The 20,978-nt window shown below is 38.8% G+C and overlaps 1 pseudogene; it reads right to left on the bottom strand.

Moving 5' to 3' along the window:
* Positions 1–12,940: 12,940 nt before the first annotated feature.
* LOC100671423 (olfactory receptor 5V1-like) lies at positions 12,941–15,073 on the bottom strand (annotated as a pseudogene).
* Positions 15,074–20,978: the final 5,905 nt, after the last annotated feature.

Raw genomic sequence — 20,978 nt, forward strand, 5'->3', positions numbered from 1 at the left:
CATTTTGACAAAGATCAAAATGTTCATGATGACGTTATATTTGCTTGAGATGGTTATATACACAAGTGGGGATGCCAATTGATTCAACCTCTAGAGACCAATTTTCACAACTATCAAAACTGGAAACTCTCGGAGACCTTGAACTAACAATTCTACTTCTTAGAATTTGTCCTTCAGATGTATTTACATGTCAAAAATTATATATGTACCATTCATTTATATATTCATTTAAGTACTGCAAGACAAAAATGATTAGAAACAGAATGTCCAGCCATGTGGGATTGGTTAAATAATTTTCAATGCAAAGAAATCTTAAAGTAAATGAGGCAGCACTATATATGTTGTACTCAGAGACACACACACACACAAAACACTCACAAATACATACATATAAAGCCCCAATGCAACTATACCTACTTTAAACTATATCTACTTTAAACAAAGAATGATCAAACAGATCAGAATATTAAAAGCTTTTCTAGACTGATTTGTGCCATAAGCATGCTTGTTAACTCCATCCTTAAATTTCCACAGCCTAATTTCAGAGTTTTCCCAGTTACTCTAATCCACCTTTTCAATTCCTTTCCATCAAAAAACTCTCATTCTAATCTATCTTCTTTTGTTCTGTCTACTACCTGTACCAATTCACCCTAACCTTTGCTCCTGTCTACATATCTTGGAATAAATGCATCTTTTTGGTGCACAAGGAAATAAAGGGAATCAGGCCTGGGATGTATGGATCGTCTCCTTGAATAAAAGTAGCAAGGAGATTTTCGGCTGCTCAAAGCCTCATATGACAAACAGCTTACATTTAAGTGTAGGAATAAATCTCAGAGGACTTTGCTTTCATTCCTCTTCTAACCAGAAAATAAACGAGCTGAGTCCCCTCTTAATATCCCAGTTGTGTCCCAGGCATAGATGTCTTGGGATTTCCTCTTAATGCCCTTATTCTATTTTCCCTTTCCATACATATTAGTTTATTTCCGTTTGAGGAGAACACTGAGCTTTATTTAACAAAGAAACCGGCCTTGCATACCTAGAATGAATTCTACTTGGTCATGGTGTATAATTCATTTTATAGATCGTAAGATTCGAATTGCAAATATTTTGTTGGGAATTTTTACGTCTATGCTCATGAGAGATTGATCTATAGATTTGCTTTCTTGCCATGTCTTTATCTGGTCTTGATAATAGGAAGTCCTCTTAGAATAAGTTAGACAGTGTTCTCCTGCTTCTAGTTTCTGGGAAAAAATGCAAAGAACTTTTCCTTATAAAGTCTTGGTAAAATTCAGCAGTGAAAACATGTGGCCCTGGTGCTCTCTGTCTTGGAAGCTTATTAATTATCAATTCATTTTTTAACAGATGTATCCTATTCAGGTTATCTATTTCTTCTTGTGTGAGTTTTGATAGATTTCTTTGTTTTAAGAAATTGGTCTGTATTATCTTGGTTACCAAACTTGTGGGCATACAGTTGTTCATTATTCTTTCATTATCTTTTAATGTCCATGGGATCAGTATGGATGGTCTTCTTTCATTTCTCATATTAGCTATTTGTGTTTTCTCTTTTTTTCTTGGTTAGGCTGGCTAGAAGCTTATAAATTTTATTGATTTTTTTTTTTCTTCAAAGAACCAGCTTTTGGTTTCATTTATTTTTTTTTTCAGTGATTTATGATCTAATTTCCATCTTTTCATTTGTCCTGCTTACTTTTGATTTAATTTGTCTTCCTTTTCTACTTTTCTATGGTGGAAATTTAGGTTATGGGTTTTCGACCGTTCTTTCCTAAAATTTGCATTCAACGCTCTCAGTTTCTCTCTCTATGCACAGCTTTTGCTGCATCCCACAATTCTGATATGTTGTCCTTCATTTTCCTTTAGTTGAAAATATTTTTGATTTCTCTTAAGATTTCTTCTTTGACTCATTTGTTATTAAGAAGCCTGTTGTTTAGCCGCCACATATTTTGAGACTTTCCAACTGTTTCTGCTTTTGATTCCTAGTTTAATTTCATTGTGGTCTGAGAGCATGCTTTGTATTCATTCTATTCTTATAGAGTTGTTAGGGTGGATTTTATGGCCTAGAATGTGGCTTATCTTGGTGTTCCATGTGAGCTTGAGAAGAATGCTAATTCTGCTGTTGTTAGATGAAGTATTTTATAAATGTCAATTATACCCAGTTGATTACTTGTGCAGTTCAGTTGAAGTATGTCATTACTGATTTTCTGCCTGCTGGATCTGTCGATTACTGTTAGAGAAGTGTGGAAGTCTTCAAATCTAATAGTGGATTTTTCTATTTCTCCTTACAGTTCCATGAGTTTTTGCCTCATATATTTTGATGATTTGTTGTTAGGTGCATACACATTGTTGTTATTAGGTGCCCTTGAGTCAATTTTCAACTAACGACCCCATGTGACACAGTAGAACTGCCCTATTGGGTTTTCTAGGCTGTAATCTTAATAGGTGCAGATTGCCAAGTCTTTCTCCCATGGAGTTGCTGGGTAGGTTCGAACTGGCACCCTTTAGATTAGCAGCCAAGTGCTTAAATGTTGCACAACCAGGGCTCCTTGAATACACATTAAGGACTGTTTATGTCTTCTTGAAGAATTGATTCATTCGTCATTATGTAATGCTCCTCTTTATTCCTGACAGTTTTCCTTGCTCTGCAGTTTGATTTGTCTCAAATTAACATAGCCACTGTAGGTTTCTTTTGATGAGTGTTGTGAAATGTTTTTTTTCTTCAGCCTTTTATTTTCAATCTATCTGTGTCTTTATATTTAAACTGGGTTTCTTGTAGACAACAAGGATATTCTTTTGTATCCATTCTGACAGTCTATCTTTTAATTGGTGTACTTAGACAATTCGTATTTGCACTGACTATTGGTGGCGTAGTGGTTAAGTGCTATGGCTGCTAATCAAAGGGTCAGCAGTTCGAATCCTCCAGATGCTCCTTGGAAACTCTATGGGGCAGTTCTACTTTGTCCTATAGGGTCGCTATGAGTCGGAATCAACTCGACGGCACTGGGCTTGGGCATTGTTATAGTTGGATTATTATCAACCATATTTGTAACTTTTTTCTGTTCATTGCCTGTGGTCTTGTTTTATTTTATTTATTTTTTTCTCTTCAACACTTTTCTGCCTTCTTTGGTTTTAACTGAACATTTTATATGATTCTATTTTCTGTCCTTATTAGTATGTCAATTGTATTTCTTTTTAAATTTTTTCCCAGGGTTGCCCTAGAGTTTGCAATATATGTTTACAAATTAACTCAAGACCACTTTCAAATAACACTATTCAACCTCAGCAATAGTGCAAGTACTTTATAGCAGAATATTCCTAATTCCCCCTCCCATCTCTTACAACATTTCTGTCATTCATTTAACTTATCCATAAGCAATAATCATCTAATTCATTGTTGAACAAACTTATCTGTTAGATCAATTAAGAATAGGAAAAAAATAAAAGATTTTATTTTACTTTCAGTTTTTCCTTCTAGAATGCTCTTCCTTTCTCTGTGTCGATCTCAGTTTTTTTTTTTTTTTTAGCTATATCATTATGAATAATACACCCACACACATACATATCAGCTTGGATAAATGTAAGAAGCATAACGTTTAATTTTTGTTGTGTCAGATTCAGACCTTCGATATAAGGGGAATTAAAGTTGAAAAGCTTACAAATGATTATATTATTAGAAAAGAAATATATTTGTAATAAAAATACCAAAATAATAGGAAATATACATATATACACATATATATGTATGTATATATAATTTACTCTGGGAAAAAAAGAGGAATATAGAACTTTAGCACTACTTCATTTTAAAATACTAAGAGTATAGATGCTACAACTTTCCTATCATCTTTCTCTAACACTTTTCTTGTGTCTAATAAAATTCAAATTATTATTAGCCTGAGATCTGAAAGAAGTAAAAAAGTGAATTTAACACTCACTTGTACAATTATGAAAGCATAAACTTAAGTACGTAGCTTTCTCAAACTAAATAGAAGTAATTGGAGATGATTTAGTTACAGGTAAACTAATTAAACATAGAGTACTTATTAAACACAGACCAGTATTGAGGGACAACTATGTTATCACCTTTGAAAATTGCCCTCCAGAATTTTGGAAAGCCAGAGATGACTTATTGAATAAGAGAACAGTAAAGTTTCACTTTACAAATACTACAGTATAAACATCAAATATAAATACTATATAAATACTACAGTATAAATATCAAAAAGGAAACTCCTAGAAGCCTCTGTCTAATGTTATTTTAACTAAATAGAATTCATTCTTTGGCTTAATTAAAGCAATGCAAATGGGAGACTGTTTTGCAATGGGTCTTTGTATCATTACAAAAGTGATCTGGTAGGGCAGGCCAAACTCCATGTTTGAATAAGTCAATGTATATAGTAATAATTATAAGCATATTATAGAGTTCAAAATGTTATAGTTTTTACATTCTGATTAGAGGCATAATATACACCTACAAAGGTTTCTAAAATTCCTCTTCCTTTTCAATAGCTGTAACTCTATTTTAACTACAAAACAGACTGTGAATATCAACAAATCCCAAGATTGGCAGGCAAGACCACAAGGCTTCTCCTGATTCATGTAGCTGCAGGGGCTGGCGAACCCAAGATTGTCAGGCTGGAAAGAAGGGCTCTACTCACAAGCTGTGAAGATCTACAGATCCCAAGATTGGCAGATAAGTTGATTGCTCAAGACCCAAGAACCAGAGGTCAGACAGACAGGAGGCAGCTGAAGGATCCAGAGAGGGCAAAAAGCAGAACATCTGCTTATATTCAGGTGCAGGCCGCTCCCCCAAAGAAACTCCCTTTCAACTGACTGACTACTCACAGCAGATCCCATCATGGAGGTGATCACATATAAACGTTGAGAATCACAGCCCAGCCAAGTTGGCACACAATCTTAACCATCACAAATGGTAACATCAACAAATTGCTGAAGGTTCAGTATGGACTAGCTTGAGAATCAGAAACTTATATGGGGCCCAGTCTGGGAGGGGGGGAACCACATTTTTGTGGGTTTTACCTCCAGGGGACCCACTAGATTCTCACAGTAAAGATCAGAGGAAAAATCCCCTCTTGTTTGGTTAGGGGGAATGGAAAAGTAACTCTTTTGAAATAAGCCAGAGCATTTTTTATATCAAAGATCTTCTCTTAAGGGAAACTACTTTACCAAGGCCCTATTCAAAAGGAGAAAGGAAAATGCCCAATCAACTCCAGCCAACTCCAGCCTTCCTGTCTCACCTAGGGAGAGAAAAACTGAGAAGTACTTACAAAAGTCACATCCCAGGGCCACAGGCCTCTTGAAAGGCTCAGACCTAATCATAAAAATATAGAGTGTTTCTCCTCCTCCCACACCTAACTACCACATTAACAAGACTACTATGTAATAACAATATTTCACAGTTTGAAGAACTTCAAGGCTTAGACTCTACTTAGAGCTTCTAAGGAATTTCAAAGACAGCCAGGGAAACAAAAATCAAGGACACTAGAGGAAACTGAAGTCTCTGAAACCTACAATTCCCCAAAAAACCTATTGCTGCCATGTTGATCCTGACTCATAATGACTCCACAGGACAGAGTAGAACTGCCCCACAGGGCTTCCAAAGAGCAGAGACAGTTCAGTTCAATATTAGTCTCTGCAGCTCTACCCAAGGAAGATGCAAAAACAAACAAGCAAACAAACATGTTGCCAACAAGTTGACTCTAAAGGACAGTGTAGAATTGCCGCTTAGGGTTTCCAAGGAACTGGCTGATGGATTCAAACTCCCAATTTTTTTGTTAGCAGCCAAGCTCTTAACTACTGTGCCACCAGGGCTGCTCCTAAGAGTGACAGAGTCTAATAATAATTTCTTTCCAAGTCTTCAATGCTCTTTTAATACCCTTCATCCTCAAGTCACACGACACCAAGCATTCTGAAAAAAAGATATATTGGCAAAGGCTTCTGACATGGAACCATTTGGCATTTCTACACACACTTATTCACACTACCACATTCAAAGACTGATACAGGAAAAATGGGTTTTCAACAATTACCATAGGTAAATTGTTTAAAACAAAAAGCATTTCCTCAAAATTTTGCTGTTACTAGAAAGAATGTGGAGTAGCTGGGCGACAATAATGGCTAAGCACTCAACTACTAAAGGTTGGCAATCCAGTAGTCCCAAAAATACCTTGGAAGAAAGGTCCGGTGATCTATTTCCAAAAAGATCACAGCCAGTAAAAACACTATGGAGTTGCCATGAGTTGGAATTGACTTGACACCAACTGGTGTGTGTGGTGAGAAAGAATGTGGTGTGAAAAATCTTCTTCAGAGTTTTTTTTTAAGCAATTGTATTTATTTTGTTGTTGTTGTTGAGAACACATATACTCAGCAAATCACACAGCAATCGAACATTTTTTACATGTACAATTTAGTGACATTTATTGCATTCTCTAAGTTGTGCAATTATTCTCACCCTCCTTTTCTGAATTGTTCTTCTTCCACTAACATAAACTCACTGCCACCTAAGGTTCCTATCTAATCTTTCCAGTTGCTGTTGTCAATTTGATCCCATATATCAATAGCTCTTAAAAAAGCATAATGCTCAAGGCAGACTTTTGTTACTAGTTAAGCTAAACTATTGTTAGGTTTTAAGACAACTTCAGGGGGTAGTTTTGGTTTAAGGTTTAAAGATTACCTCAGGGCAATAGTTTCAGGGGTTTATCCAAACTTCATGGCTCCAGGAAGTCTGAAGACCATGAGAATTTGAAATTCCACTCTGCATTTACATCTCCGCACTTTATTTATTGTGCTTTAGGTGAATATTTGCAGATCAAATTAGTTTCTCTTCAACAATTTGTTTTCAAATTGTTTTGTAACATTGGTTCCAATCACCACAATGCATCAACACTCTCTCCTTCTTCACTCCAGTTTCCTGATTTCCATTCACCCTGTTTTCCTGCTCCTTCAAACATTCTTGTCTTTGCTTTTGGGCAGGCTTTGCCCTTTTGGTCTCATTTACATGACTGAGTTAAGAAGCACGTTCCTGGGGGCCAAGATGAGGGAGTAGTCAGACACTTCTGGTGATCCCTCTTACAAAAAGACACAAAAAAACAAGTGAAATGATTATACATGAGACAAACTAGGAGACCTGAACATCAAGGCAAAATTAGAAAATGGACTGAGTGGCAGGGGGAGGGAGAGATGGATCAGAAGCAGTGTGGAGTTACTGGACCTGAATAGCCCAGAACCCTCAGGCACCATTCCCTGGTGCAACCACCGCGGGGCTAGTGGTAGTGTTCCTGATGCGGTTTCCTCAGGGACAGACAGCAAGCTGCACAGCCTACTCACACCTCTGGAACCAGAGAAGAACAGTGCTTTTGGCAAAAGCTAAGTTCTTGCATTTATTTTACCACGCCCCCAGCCCCCAAGCCAGCTTCAGTGGCTGACAGTTTCCCTGGGTTCTGACATACATCCTTCTGAGCCATTCTCCCAGGCTTGGAGAAGGAATAAATTCACAATTGGGGGAAAAGATAATCTGCCAGCTCCACTAATCTGGGAAGCTCAAGACAGAAACGGCTTCTCTCCAGGCACAAACGGTCTTTGAATATCTTCCCCTCCTGCATAGGCCTGTATTGGCCCGTTTTAGGAGAATAGGCCCTTGTTGGCAGACTGCAACTGTTTTAGCTGTGCAGTGAAGAGGTGGGTGTTTGATGTTTGACATCGCTTTGCCTGTTAAACAGGGTCCTCACCTACCCACATCAGGGGCCTAAGGACTGGTAGCTCCACCCATGTCACCTAACCACGAGAGGCAGGGGTCCAAGGATAAGTGGTACCTCCCAGTCCTTACAAACAAAAGCATTGGGTGCCCATGGTCTGCTGTACAACCCCCCCCCACCTGTGTTCTCTGGGGAACAGGGATCCACTTTCCTCACAGACACTCAGGAGAGAGTTGTCAGCTCCCTGCCTTGTTCAGAGCATGACCCCCCTGCTGCAACCAGATTCCTGTACCTACACCAATCACCCCTGCCCCTCTAAGACTGTAGGACTGTGCCTGTGCCACACACTTGAAGAACAACTACCTGGACACCTAAGCTGAATCCATACAAGAAAAGTGCATGCACTCCAGGATTCCTATAGCTGGTAACAGCTCTAGCCATCTGGTGACAGGACTTTAGAGCTTCAAAGAGAAAAATAATCAAGCTAGCTCACTCAAGCAGTCTATCTGGGCATAACAACAACAACAAAAAAAGCAAGAAACTAGGATACAGTAAGCAAACATATAATAAACTAATACAATAAATTATAGATGTTTCATAGACAACAGTCAATATCAAATCACATAAAGAAGTAGACCAACAAGCTCTCAAAACAAAGAATCAAGGAATCTTCCAGAGAAAGGTTTTTTTCCTGGAATTACCAAATGCAGAATACAACAGGCTAATGTACAGAATTCTTCAAGACATAGGAATAAGATCAGGCAAAATGCAGAAAAAGCCAAAGAATACACAGACAAAGCAGCTGAAGAAATTGAAAAGGTTATTCAAGAACAAAATGAAATATTTAATAAGCTGCAAGAATCCATAAAGACAGCAATCAGAAATTTAGAAGATTAACAATAAAATTACAGAATTAGACAACTCAGAAGAAAGTCAGAGGAGCAGAAATGAGGAGAAGAGCAAAAAGGAAAAAAAAGGGGGGGGGACAGAAGAATAAAATAAAACTGGATAAAAATTTGGAAAAAAAAATTATAAAAGTAAAGAAAAGCCCCCAGGGGTCCCACTGGTGTGGCCATGAAGAACAGAGCAGAGGCTCCCAGGCTGCGCAGTATAGCCTGGCTTCAGGGGGTATATATGTCACACAGCACCAGGTATTCAGGAGACAGGAAAAGAAAGTAAATATTGACAGATGAGAAATGAGGAAAGACAGAAAGGGAAAAAAGAGAGGAAAAAGAAAGAAAGAAAGGAAAAGAAATGCCCCCAGGGATCCTGCCTACGTGGCTGTGCAGATTGGGGAAGTGGCTCCTAAACCATACAGTGCAGCTGACTAGAAGTGGCTCCCAAGTGCGAAAAGAGAAAATAAACAAGCAAAGAAACAAAACAGAACAAAGCAAAATAAAAAAAGCCCCAGGGATCCCACCAGCGTGGTGTTGCAGGCCAGGGGAGGGGTTCCCCAGTCAAACATGTCTTCACATCCTGTCAAGAAGAAGCAAAGATGGCACACGCATGTTTTTGAGGGAAAGGAGGGGAAAGTTGTGGGAGGCACGCAAGAAACCAAAAGGAATGGAGGGAAGCAACACCAGCTCAGGGACCTGGCAGAGGGGTGAATCCAAGCTGCCCAGGGCAGAAGCCTTTGCCTCCTGGCCAAGAGACTGCAGCTAGTGGGAAGCACAGAAGCTTGAAAGGGGAGGAGAAGAGTGAGGGGGATGGGTTAGGAAAGCATATAACACTCTTACTGGGAACTCTTTCTCCTGCTAGAAGCTTCATGAAGCTGCTTTCCCATACACCCTGTATGCTGATCTGATAAGTAGGTGGGGCAAATCCAAGTGGCACAAATTCTACACTTCCTGGCCAGCCAAGCCACTGCAGCCAGCCAGGAAGCTTGGACGTAGAGCAGTGGGGACAGCATGCGGGGTGGGAAAGCATGTAACGCTGCTTACTAGGTGCTCTATCTCCTGCTGGGAACTCCATAAAGCTGCTTTCCTGTGCTCCCTGTCAGCGGACCTCCCTCCGACAGGAGTCCAAAATGGTGAATCCGTGCTGCGTTAGGTAATAAGGAACTTCTACATGTATCTCTCCTCACTCTCTGTCCTGTCAGTTTCTTATTTCATTTGGTGTTTGGCTGAGTTCTTTACCTCTTCCTTTGACACTCTGGGTTCTAGGAATGACGTTTGTCTCTGTTTTACTTAGTTTTTCGTTTTTTCTCTGTGGAGCTATGGGGTGGTGTTTCTGTCTATGCTGCCATGTTAGCTGGAAGTCTATTTCTAGCTTTTTAAGGAAGTGACATAACATTTTCCAAAATTGTTGTACCATTTTGCATTCCTATCAGCAGTCCATAAGAGTTCCAGTCTCCCCACAGCCTCTCCGATATTTGTTATTTTCTGGTTTTTTGCTCTGTCACAATAATGTTGGGGTAGACGGTCTTTCATTGCAGTCTCAGTCTGCATTTCTCTAATAGCTAGTGATCGCAGCATTTCCTCCAGTATCTGTTAGTTGCCTGAATGTCTTCTTTGGTGAAGAATCTGCTCATATACTTTGCTCATTTTTTAACTGGATTATTTGTCTTTTTATTGTAGAGGTGTTGGATTTTCCTATAGATTTTAGAGATTAGACCTTTGTCAGTTATGTCATAGCCAATTTTTTTTTCCCAGTCTGTAGGTTCTCTTTTCACTCTTTTGGTGAAGTCTTTTGATGAGCATAAATGTTTAATTTCTAGAAGATTCTGGTTATCTAGGTTATCTTCTGTGTTTGTGTATTGTTCTTTATGGTTTGTATCCTATTTAGGCCATATATTAAGCCCCCTAGCTTTGACCCTATTTTTTCTTCCGTGGTCTTTACAGTTTTTGGTTTTATATTTAGGTCTTTGATCCGTTTGAATTACTTTTCGTGTATGGTGTGAGGTATGGGTAAGTAAAATATGTTAATAAAAAAGACTACAACTGTCTGATCAACTAAAGAACAAATGAAACTAGAGAAGTTTACTTCAACTTAAAATTAAAATAAACTTTATAACCAACAAAATCATGCTCCCCCCTCTCTGCTCCATTCATCTATTCAACAAACATAATGTCCTAGAATAATATCTTACAGCGAATAAAATATCAAACTAAGGGATGTAGGGAATATAAAATGTATAGTTTTCTGGGAGATGCAAACGATTGTCGCTCAGCTACAAACCTAAAGTTGGTGGTTTGAATCCATCAAGTGGCACCACAGAAGAAAGATCTGCTTTCCTAACAATTACAGTCAAGAGAATGCTATGGAACAGTTCTACTCTGTAACACATAGAATTTAGCACTCACACGTCCCAGAGAGAAAACTATTACATGTCTCCATGCAAGGCCACACTAGGGGTTCCACTCAGAGACAAAGCAACTACAAGCTGGAATTGCAGTAGTGGGCATGTATAGGCCAAATAGGGTTGAGTCTCGGGGTTTACGTGTGCTGAAGTCTTATTGGTCAATTAAAAAGATTTCTAGTGCATTAGTGCAGGAAAAAGGAGAAATTTTATCTCAGGGAATCATGAGGCATGGTCAGGAAGGTTAACAGTGACTGTTAATAGACTGGGTTACAAGATAGTAATCAGTTTTTATCACAGGATACCACATAGGGCATGGCCCAGAGGGCTGGTTAGAGACAAATATTGAGAGACCTTGTGACAAAATACGAATGGCCGTGTCAGAAAGCACATGAAAGGACAACGAGGAAGAATTAATGAATGCTGAGCCAGCAAACTATGTAAGCCACAAATTGGCCTTATGACAGGGAGACAATAGGAATAAGGAGAAGAAGATGGTACTGAGAGAGCTGGGAGGGAAGATACTACGTCTTTTATCTCCTTCCAGGCTCTGGACCTCTTTTGTCCTACCTGTCTTTCAATCTCTGAAATTCTTGCATTGTGGGTTATTTATTTCCCGTTCTTGTCATCTGTTAAGTCTTTTTTTCTTTAACATTTTTCTCCCTTTTTGCATTTCTTTCTCTCTTGCACCACTGTGTCTTCTCATCCGCCTTCATAACTGTTCCTTACATGGTACATAACATAAAAGCAGTGATTTAGTGCTTTTCTTTTTAGTAGATGTAATTCCAACTCTTTTTTTCTAAATTTAGTTATTATGTAGTAGAACTTTTATTCTCCTAAAAAAATATGCTGCTTTTCTATGTATTTTTCGCTGTTTTTTTTCCTAAATATTTAGAAGATAATTTTGTAAAGTTAAGATACCTTACAAAATAGTAACATGTCCTATGGACTTATTCTTGGAAAAATTCTTTTAGGAAATTCCACCTTTTAGATAGAGTAAGTAAGGCTGGTAGAATTGTAAAACTATGACTGTATTCCTTCCCACATGAAGATAAACTACCTTTGGCCTATGCAGTAGATAATAAAACTAAAATTAATTGCCAGCATATATGGAGATGCACCATCACTTCATAATTCATATACTTCTGTCAAAATCAGTATATATGTATACATATATAATTATGTAAATATGTATGAATTTAATTTACTGGTGATTATGCTTTATTAAGAAGAACATCTTATGTACATTGGACATGTTATCAGGTGGGACCAGTCCCTGGAGAAGGACATCATGCTTGGTAAAGTGCAGGATCATCAAAAAATAGGAAGAGATGGATTAACACAGTGACTGCAACAGTGACCAGAAATGCAGCAACAATGACGAGAAATGTAGCAACAATTTTGAGAATGGTTCAAGCCCTGGCAGTGTTTCGTTATGTTGCACATACAGCCATTATGAGTCACAACTGACTTGATGGCACTTGACAGCAGTAAAGAAAGGTCAGAAGCATGACTTAAATATACAGAAATATGATTAACATATAAGATAATCATGAGGAGAAAGTCTTTCACTTGTCCTCAACATACAGGGAATAATATGGAAAAGGAAGGAAAGTGTCAAGAGATGAAGCCCATCAAACAAATATTGCTCTTTTGGATAGAGAATTCAGGAATGGAAAGGATCCATAAGAAGGCAGCATCTAAAAGGAGTAAAGAAGTCAGCATCTTTGTCTCTCGCCACAGGACCAACAAAAGCTCAAGAATATGTACACTAAGGTTGAGTGTGCCAACTGTTCAATATCTGTCTCATCATTGCAATCAACTTATAAATTGAATGTCACTAGAAATAGCCAGCTGGTAAAAAGCAAATTTTCTAATAAAAGAATATTGATCACAGGTAAGTGAAGGTTATATCTCAAAAGAGGGAGCTTGATGGCTGCCACTCCCTTCCCACAACTTTCACGACCTCTTTGATGTCCTTATTCCTCAATGTGCAAATTATAGGGTTTAGCATGGGAGTTACAACACTGTACAATACTGAGATCAGCCTGTCTTTCTCCAACGAGTAGGATGAGATGGGCCTTGCGTACGTGAAGTTGGTGCTGCCATAGTAGAGAAGGACAATGACCAGGTGGGAGGCACATGTAGAAAAGGCCTTTTTCCTCCCTTCTGATGATTGAATTTTCAAGATGGTGGAGATTATGTAAAGGTAGGAAAAGATGATACACAAGAAAGGTGTCCAGCCAATGAAGGCTCCAGTGGAAAGCAATGCCAATTCATTGACAGATGTGTCCCCACAAGACAAAAGCAGCAAAGGGGGGATGTCACAGAAGAAATAATTAATCTGGTTGTTGCCACAGAAGGGCAGGTAGAATGTCAATACTGTGTGCACCACTGAGTTGAGAAAACCACCAGTCTAGCCTGAGGCTGCTAATTGGCTATATAGTACTTTTTTCATAATAACTGAATACCTTAAAGGTTTGCAGATTGCAATGTAACAATCATATGCCATTGCTGCCAGGAGGAGACACTCTGATACTACAAAGAAAATGAATGCAAAGAGTTGAATCACGCATCCCCCATAGGAGATGCTTTTCTTCTGAGATAGAAGATGCACCATCATCTGGGGGATATCAGTGGTGATGTAGCTGATGTCAAGAAAGGCCAGGTTCCCTAGGAAGTAATACATGGGCATGTGTAGGTGTGGATCAGCCCTAGTCACCAAATTAATGACTATATTTCCTCCCAAAGTACAGATATAAGTCAGAACGAAGATGGTTAATAGTAAAAACTATAATTCTTTTAGGTTGCAGAATCCCAAGATGATGAATTCAGATACAGCTGTTTGATTCTTTCCTTCCGTGATGTTGCCTGGTTTCCATTTGGGAACTGGGCAAATAGAGGTGCAGATTACAGTAATCATGTGCGTCAGTAGCAATGGTCTGCAAAACAAAAAAACAGAAATGTGAAAAATAAAACTCATCGCCATCTACATCGGATTCAAACCCAGAGGAGCAGCACCCCTGCACAAACCACAGCTCCTACTTATCACCCATGTAGATGTAAATACAGCCAATGTTTCACGTCTCTTTCTCTTCCCCTCTCCCTTTTTCCCTTCCTGACCTCTTTTCTGTGTAGCTATGTTAAATGGCTTTATAGAGGATAACATTGAACTTTGCATAACGGCATATTAGCTATGTATTTCCCTGAGTTTGTGTTCTTGCCCTAACTCTGACATTTCCAGGTTTTCCTGAATACTTCTCTGTTCAATCATGATAACTATGAGAATAGCATACCTCTGGGGCCCAGGCCAACCACTCTTAGGCACTTCACTTCAATAACAACTCATATTATCAGTATCGTCATTAGAATATTTAGTAACTCTCTTATTAAGACTCTGATGGCAAAGAGAATTGGGCCAAACAGAATGTCATGAACTCAACATGATCTAATATCTCAACTATCCTTGAAAATTAAAGAAATCCTGGTGTCATAGTGGTTAAAGAGCTACAGCTGCTAACCAAAAAGTCAGCAGTTGGAATCTACCAGGTGCTCCTTGGAAACCCTATGGGGGCAGTTCTAATCTGTCCTATAGGGTTGCAGTGAGTCAGAATCAACTTGACTGCAACGGTTTTGGAGTTTACATGTAAATTCTGAGTTCATTCTTTACGTATGACTTTTCCAATTCCTAAATTGTTAGAAAAACAAAAATTACGGGAGAGTTTTTTTTTCGCCCCATGACCACAGAGTGCTTTAGAGTAAAGTTGTTTTGAGAGATATGGTAGGTTCATATTTAAATGGTGTAAAAATGGCATGGGGGCACTGTATGACCTCTTCTAACTTCCCAAGGGAGAAGGAGACTCAAGATCAACAGCTCAGGGCTGATTCCTATGAGGCAGAGGTCAAACATGCCTCCTCTTTCTGCCATCTTTACTAATTCTGACACTAACCATTCCTTCTCTGGCACTCTACTTCTCTGCTGGGTTCAATAATTCATTGCAATGAATTACGGACCATACTCACGATAATCAGTTTTATTAGGGAAGTATCAAGTCATAATTCAGGCTCAAAAACACTTAAGGATACAGTTCTTCCATCAGGAGAGCATCTTCCCAGCGCTGCTCGCAAACATGCCTCTCTCTGGTGCTATGCCTCTGCCCAAAAGCACTCAGCTTTCTCTCTCCATTGGCCAGAAAGCCCACTGCACTGTCTCCTGCTCTCAAATCTCTGCTATTGGGTCTCTGCTGCCACTTCTCACTGCCTTTACTGTTACAGTTCTCTCTCACTGTCTCCTAGTTCCAGGAGCTTCTCAGTGCAGGAACTCCAGGTCCAAAGGATGATCTGGCTATTCTTCTTTTGTGTTGGTGGATTCATCTCTTTCCTGCCTCTGGGATGGGTCATTTCAAGCCCAGTGGGATCCTTTGGTTGGCCACAATTAACAAATCTGCACAGACCTGCCCAATTTCTTGGGTGAAAGTTACAAGACCATGCCTAGAAAGACCCCACGAAATTGATCCATCACACTGCAGATGGTATTTCCCAACTTTATTGTCTGATTTTTTTTCTGATTAAAATTAATAGTGTTTTTTCAGAATATTTGAAAAATATAGAAACGAAAATAAGAACATTAAAAAGCCTTAACATCTACACTAGAGAAAATGTCTACTAATGTTTAAGTGTATGTCTTTCTAATCTATTTGCTATGCATATGTATTCAAAATGGGGATCAGAATGTACATGACGTTTTAACCTCCTTCTTCCTTAAGCACCATATTGTCATCACTTCCAATGGCAATTAATATACTCCTGAAACATGATCTTTGAGTTATATACAATTCTTCGTATGAACACAGAAAACTTTTCATATACCAGTAAAACCAGTTACCATTGAGTTGATTCCAACTCATGGCAACCAATGTGTTTCAGAGCAGAACTATACTCCATAGGGCTTTCAATGGCTGTGATCTTTTTTGGAAGTAGATTGCCAGGCCTTTCTTCCAAGGTCCCTCTGGGTGGACTTGAACCTCCAACCTTTCAGTTAGTGGCTGAGTGCTTAATTGTCTGTGCCACCATATCCTACCATTATCGATGGATATTTAAAAAAAAATTTTTTTTTGATACTTACAATGTCTTATTTATTACTTTTTGCTATTATGAACTTCAGTCATAAGCATACTGAATTAGATTTCCTGAAATTTGGGTCAGGATAGTTGTATTTTAATAAATTTTCCAAGAGACTCATACCAATAAAATTAGAGACCTACTGATGTAGACCATAAGTCTTTAAAACCCAGGAGCCATTTGGCTGATGGCTGGATTCAGTGTTTGTGAGGCCAAATCACTGTAAATGCTACAGAGAAGGGTATGATAAACTCTGAGGACTTTCCAGACAGCATCTTAATTACTCATTACATCAATCCTATGAGATCAGTAATAATATTATTCTCATTTTTAGAGGAAAACACTGAGTCTGAGCTATACAAATATCTGGCAGAGGTTCACAGTCAGCAGGTGAAAGAGCTTTATCCTCTCCAGGCATAACATATTATCCACTGAGTGACTAAAAGTTTACTTTCTCTTAACTGATAACAATATACCCACTCCTCACTTATCAACATGATTAAGTACAAAAGGCCAGGTCATTATGTGAAAATCAGCTTTATGCAGAAAGGGAATGATTACATCAGATCACAAAATGGAGGATGATGCATAATAACATGACTCATAACGTAATTGCTAAATTAAATCATTACATAACTGTCAAGCCACTGAGAATCACAGTCCAGCCAAGTTGACACATAACCTTAACCATCACAGCCAGCATTACTTCTGCCTCACACTTCACCACTCACTACTGCCAGACATACGTCATTATCGTGCAAAATAGATAGTAGATTTTCTACTATTGTTGTAAATGTGAAATATTAGATAATGAGAAAGATGGTAAGTGAAGATTAGGTGTAGAATGCTCTTAAATACTTCTCTGATTTTTAAAATAATTTTGGTTCATAAAATTGGATTATTTTAGTTACTTACAAACTTTTATGGCTTGTGTTCTTGTCTCTTAATGGCAAGGTGCTTTAACACAGTACTTTGATGGTAATTATTACTAAAAATTAGGTCTTTTACCTGAATAATCCTAAAAATGAACAGGAATTAACTAAGCAAAAGTCAGTTGGGTGCAGAAAACTTTCCAGACAAAAAGGAGAGCCTGTGCAAATGTCCTGAGGTCAGATGTAACGTGAGCCCTAAAGGGGTGCCCAGAAGCCTGGAATGCAGGGAGAAATGAGAGGAGGATTTTCTGGAAGGGTTGGAATCACTGAGGACCTGATAGTAGTGGGAAGATATTGCAAGGATGTGAGATGTTCATATTCTAAAAAAGATTTCTCTGGCAAATGTATGGACAATGAATTGGAAGAGAACAAGACAAAACAAGCCCACTGAGTTCCCTATTTTGGTTATTCACACCAAAAAATGGTTTGGTAGTTAAGACTAGAGTGGTGAGAGTTGGGTTGAAAAGAAATGAAGTCATTTGAGAGATATTAGGAGATAAAATCTATACAATTTGGGTGTGAAGTCAGGGAAAGGGATGTATTAAGATTAATAAACATTGTGAAGACAGGGTATCCAATTTTCTTGCCAGATTATTCTTCATAAGAAAAGTTATCCTGCTGACAACTGTCCCCCAACACAAATACAGCTCATTAGGAGATGGTGAGGTGGTAACAGCAGGCCAGACCTCCGAACAGAGTAAAGGAGGAAACAGCACCCCTTTGCAGTGTCTCACACGCATTCAGAGAAAAAAACACTTTTGTCACCTAGGATGCCAACCAAGTCTCCTCTACCCTGTGAGTCTTCCTCTTTCCTTCAAAACGTAACTTTTCTGTGTTCCAACCCCGGGGTAGCTGTCATGTGGTAAAGTGACCAGATGAAATAATTTAAACAATTACCATCCTACTCCTCTAAGATTATTTGCCTTGGAACAAGAATTTTTTTTTTTTTTTAAGAATACCCTCTATCATTTCAGTGATTTATATTAATTCATCTTGTATGCATTTCTTCCCGCCCCTTTTCTACCTGCCAGTCTTCATTTTCTTCAAAGCTCAGCTCAAAAGCCATCTTTCCCCACATCTCTTTTTCTTCCTGAAAAATCTACAGCCCTTCATTTAGATCTCAGCTACGGCACTTAACACACAATTTGTGTGACTTGGATCACCTATTTGGTCATAAATCTTTGGGGATACTTACCCTGTTTAATCATCTATTTCTTAATAGATTAGTAAATACTCGCATACATAATAGAGTAATATTTAGTAATGGATCACTACTGTTGTAGTGTTAAACACTTAGAGCAGATTGTCCAGGAAAAAAAATAGATTTCTTCCCTTGTTACATCTCATAATGCTGTAGAACTTAGGAAAAGCATTTCCACCTAACATATTATCTTTATACTCATAGCAATCATATAAATTACAGAGCTCAGCTGATCTCACAAGATTACACAATTAACAAGCGTTGAAACTAAGAGTAAAAAAATATTCTTCTCTCTCCAGATCTAGAACAATATCTGCTAAAATTCTACAAAGTTGATGGCTGCCTCTCATAGGCATAGCATTGTGCCAAACACAGAGCAGACTATGAGGCATAATTCTCTTTGTGAGGCACAGATATCTTCACACATAAATACAGAAAAACTGCCCTTTCATCCCTTACCCATCACCAGAAAACCTGATACAATAGAATGGAAAAAAGTGAAAATATTTTCAGGGACTCGCATTATAATAAGACCTTCAGAATGGCTGTGAAGATCCCAGAAGGAAAGACTCCCAGAAGATGAAGGAGGATGTTTGCCTTCCTTCTAAGGAAACTTCCTTCTAAGGCAATGAAACCCATTGCTGTTGAGCTTATTCTAACTCATGGTGACTTCATGTGTTACAAAGTAGAATAGAGTGCCATAGGTTTTTTTTTGGATGTGATCTTTACAGAAGCAGGCTGCCAGGCCTCTCTTGACAACACTACTGGGTAGGTTCAAACTGCCAACTTTCCAGTCAGCAGAGGGACGCAAACCATTTGCGTTATCCAGGGACCCTATCTAAGGGACTCACTGCCACTTTATTAAAGGGTGTTCTAAAAAAAAGGACTTGGAAAATGCAGAAACTCTAAATTGCAATGATCCTCAAAAATATACTGTCCAATCCTTTACTTATAACTGAAATTGCATAGCAAATACATAAAATAAATATAATAAGGGCTCCATAGCTAGAACACAAAGATATTAGAGTCATATGAATGACTAATTCTTGTTAGAAACTCACACAAAAGTGTGTTTATGATACTCTGCAATCCAATGGCATTTTAGTCTCTCTTAAAATATATATATAGAAAGAAATACACTATCTTTTATTCAATAATCAGCAAAATAACTCTATGAGATCAAAAGGACAACTTGAAAGTTTAGATAGGAAACTTAGGGGGTGGTGAGTTTATGTTAAGGGGGAGAGCAACTCAGAGAAAGAGAGTGAGAATGGCTGCACAACTTGAAGAATGTAATCAACGTCACTGAATTGTACATGTAGAAATTGTTGGATTGGTGCATGTCCTGTTGTATATTTTTAACAACAACAAAAATAAAATATACTATTTTAGAAAAATAGGAAAAAAAATTAGTGAATCAGCTGATGACCATTCTGAATGATATCACAATCGCCTGCAATAAGGGAAACTCCCTGGTTCACACACACTCAGCCTACCCCTGCCACCCAGAACGTGGAACAGACAGCTTGATTAACCCTTCCCCAGGAACCAAACAAGTCATTACATTTTTCTCTCCCACTTATTTAGTTTCTCATCCAAAGTGCAAAGCATAGAAAGTATACCTCCTAGAGCAATGAAACCATAGCTAAGCGATTAAAAAATATTTAACCTGTGATAGAAGATATAGCAAAAGAGCAGAAGTTACCATTCAGGCATCTAAACCTTGTTGTGAGTTTGCTTTTATGAATGCAAGAAAGTGGCAGGTAATAGTCTCTGGAGGGTCTGTGCCTGCATCTCCCTGAGAGAGGGGCCTTGGGGCTGAGCATCAAGGGTCTCCTCAAACCTTGAAGGCCAGTGCATGGGATTGGAGTGGGCAATGACAATGCCTTCTGGATGCAGAAATCCACACATCTCGTGGGACCCTTCCCAGGGCCATGGAGACACCGCACTGGGACCACTGAGCACAAGTCCTGACTGCCACTTCTGATTCCTGCCTCAGTCCCTGAGCATTGATTGTCCTCCAGTGGCTCTGTTGCCATCATAGCTCTGCTTCAGGAAGTCTTGTATGGAATCAAAACTTCTCCAGATGAACCCTTCCTTTCCTGGCCCACACTGACCAAAGAAAAACATCCTCCAGTCCTCTAATTTCTTGCTGCTCTGCCATGTCAGGAAACCCTGGCAGTGCAGTGGTTAAGAGCTTTGGCTGGTAACCAAAAGGTCCACAGTTCAAATCTACCAGGTGCTCCTTGGATAACGCTGTGGGGCAGTTCTACTCTGTCCTATAGGGCTGTTCTGAGTCAGAATCACCTCAGCTGTAAGGGGTTTGGTTATTTCATTTTCCTGTCATGTCAGGGCATATCAGTCATTGGGGTCTAAATCTCCAGGGTAGACATCAAACTCTCTAACTGGTTCTTTCAGCTTAAGTTAAGGGGAAGGACCCTCATTTCCTTATGGAGGTGGGGGAAACTTTTGCAGCACACCAATTCTCACCAAAGAAATCCTCTTCAACCACCTATCAATCCCATAAAGGTCCACTTCTTTGCAAGCTAAATCTAACGTTGTGACCCACCACCTTGCTTTTGGATAAAAATAATAGGCACATATAGATCTGCTTCTAGTCTTTGAGTCCTCAGCTAGAATGGAAACACAATATTTTAACATTCTGTAAGATACACAATATTTTGAAGTGGGGGTCCTAA

The sequence above is a fragment of the Loxodonta africana genome, chromosome 1, assembly GCF_030014295.1.
Source record: "Loxodonta africana isolate mLoxAfr1 chromosome 1, mLoxAfr1.hap2, whole genome shotgun sequence".
NCBI classification, from domain to species: domain Eukaryota; kingdom Metazoa; phylum Chordata; class Mammalia; order Proboscidea; family Elephantidae; genus Loxodonta; species Loxodonta africana.